The sequence below is a fragment of the Pteropus vampyrus genome, unplaced genomic scaffold (genome assembly GCF_000151845.1).
Source record: "Pteropus vampyrus isolate Shadow unplaced genomic scaffold, Pvam_2.0 Scaffold178, whole genome shotgun sequence".
Lineage (NCBI taxonomy): Eukaryota > Metazoa > Chordata > Mammalia > Chiroptera > Pteropodidae > Pteropus > Pteropus vampyrus.
Window position 1 is genome coordinate 1,850,147 of NW_011888959.1, and position 2,817 is coordinate 1,852,963.

The following is a 2,817-nucleotide window of genomic DNA, read 5'->3' on the forward strand; positions in this document are numbered from 1 at the left end:
CTCGCGCTGTGTCCGGGGGCCGGCAGGCCTCCTCCTGCCCTGCGTCAGGGGGCAGGGCCAGACCCCGCTGGGGGAGGCCGGCCACCGAGAAAGACCCAGGAGCCCGAAAAAGGCTGGACCAGGGCCGGTTCATTGAGCGTGTGCAGAGTGTGGGCGCGCGCCAGCCCCAGACACCCTCTCTCTCATTCAGCACCTGCAAGGCAGGTGCTGTTAATTCCTCAGTTACAGGAGAGGAAACTGAGGCTCAGGGCTGGCCCAGGGCCGCTCGGCTAGTGTGCTCTGGAACCCAGCACGTTGGATGGGAATTTCTGCCCTAGCGTTTCCGCTTCCTGCCTGGTGTAGAGGTATTTCCTTCCTCGTCTGGGCCACACCCCATTGCCAGTGTGGTTCTTTGGGGGCAGGCATAGCGTGGGTGATATCCTGGAGTCTCCTGAGCCAGCAAGATAGGATTGGAGTAGGCACCCCAGAGTGAGTGGGGGTGGCTGAATGAGGAGCGCTTGCAAATGTGGAGGCCTGGATGGCCAAGGTCACCCCACCTGCAGACCAAGGGTCAAGGCCTTGGGCCGTGCTTGGGACAGGCTCTTCGCAGGTCTGGCTCCTTTTGAGGCCCCAGTGCCCGAGATCTCTGCAGCCCTGGACAGGTCCTTTCCCTTCTCTGAACCCCGGTCTCCCACCAACCACAGCAGAGGCCCTTCCCACTCCTAGGGCCAAGGAGGACTGTGGGAGAAAGCCCCTTATAAACTGTGGTGTGCGGACTCTGCCAGGCCATGTGTGGCACCGCTGGCTGGGGCAAGTGGCTCCTGGAGGCGGCTCTGCCTGGCATCTGTGATGTGCAGGGCGGGGAGGCAGCAGCACGGGCCCTGGCAGCATCCCCGAAAACCCTTAATTTTCCTGACTCTCACTGTAATCAGGGCGGCACAGAGAAGCCAGCACGGAGGCAGAGGCGGCTTCCTCCCGGCTGCTCGCTCGCCGGCTGGGGCGCGGCGGGGCTGCGGGAGGACCCTTTCTGAGCGATCGTCTCATATTTATAGATCCCCTGTGCTTTGTGTTCCTCGTAGCATCAGAACCTGGAGCTGTTCGCACCTGGGTCTGAGTAGGGAGGTCAAGGGCTGCCTGGAGCCTCAGTCCCGAGAAACGAGCCTTCCGTGGGCTGGTGTGGGGAGAGGGATATTGCCAGGTCAGGGAGGAGAAGGGAGTCAGAGCGGTCTGGAAGATGATCCCACCCACTCTCAAAGGCTCAGGCGCGGGGTCTGGCCCACAAATGGCTGCCATTTATTGAACACCTACTATGTGCCAGCCACACATCATCACCACACCACTTGGAAGTGGTTCTTCTACTCCTGTAGGTCCTTAATGATGTTGAAGAATGAATGAGTGAATGAATGAATGAGAGAGAGGGAATGAGAGCAATCCGTGAATCCATGGCTTGTTTGTTGACAGTCTACATATAATTTTCCAGATTCCAGGAGGCTCATGAGGCCCGAGGGCTGAGTGGGAGCTGAACAGGGGTGACCAGGTAGCAGCACAGGCCAAGGCCTGGGCCTGAGGGGGAGAGTCCAGGGATCAGGAGCAGCTCGGTCCTGCTGGAGTCTGGAGGTCAAGGGCATAGCCTTGGGGCAGGGAGAAGTGGCCTCTCCCCTTAAAGCAGGTAAAGATCCCTGGGGCAAACCAGAGTGACCCCCAGGCTCACTCTGTTGGCCTGGAATTGCACCCCTACCCCCCGCCCCAGAGTCCCTTCCTGGTTCCCTCTCCTGCTAGTGACCAGCCTGGGAGAGAGGGCTGCATGGGAGTCCAGGGTCTTGAGTTCCCTGTGTGACCTCGAGCAAGGCCCCAGCCCTCTCTGGGCTTAGCGTCTGGGCTCAGCAGCTCTCACAGTCAGACTTCTGCAGCCTGAGAGCAGGCACAGGTGGTAGGCTGTTGGTGGGAAGAAGCTGGCCAGAGCTGCCTCTATTGGTCTAATATTATAGTGAATGAATGAATGAATGAATGAATGAGTGAATTCTACATTCACCTAGCATATTCTCCAAATGCACCCCACTCCATGCCGTTCATTGGGGCCACTTAGGTGAGCCCTTCAAGAGCTCAGTCTGTCGAGACACCCGAACCCTGACCAGTGCAGTAGGTGTCCCTGTCCCCCAGCCAGGAAAGTGACCCAACAGGGGCCACAGCCCCAGCAGGCCATGAGTCTGGAGGCCAGTACAGCAGCCGCTGAGGGCTACCTGGGATCAGCTAGTGCCCAGCTCTGAACCAGACTGCGGATCTGCAGTCATTTTTCAACTAGCAGGACCTGAACCAAGTCAGGGAGGGAGATGGGCCCAGACTGGGCCCTGCCTGGTGAAGATGGGCGTGGAAAGTGCCTGTCATGCTGCAGGAGGTGTGCGCAGGGATTATGGGGCACACGGGTGGAGAAGCAATGTGGGTAGACTGAAGGGGATGGCGGATGGATGGTGGACGGGCGGACGAGGATGGGAAGCGTGCAGCAGGACAAAGCAGTGGATGGATAGGTAGAAAGCTAGAGGAATAGATGGATAAGAGGGGAACCTGATGGATGTAAATGGCGAGACAGGCGGGTGGATGGGAGGATGGATGGAGGAATAGATAAGGATACGGGACTAGATGAATAGACTAAGGTATCAATGATGGATACATGGGTGGACTGATAGATGGGAGGATGTATTTCTGATGCACGTGGCAAGATAGGTATGAATGGGATGGATCTAAAATGAATGGATAGATGTCAACAGATGGATGGATAAAGGGCCGGATGGAATCAGGACCATGAGCGAGAGGATGGGTGGATACGGGCATGTGAAAACG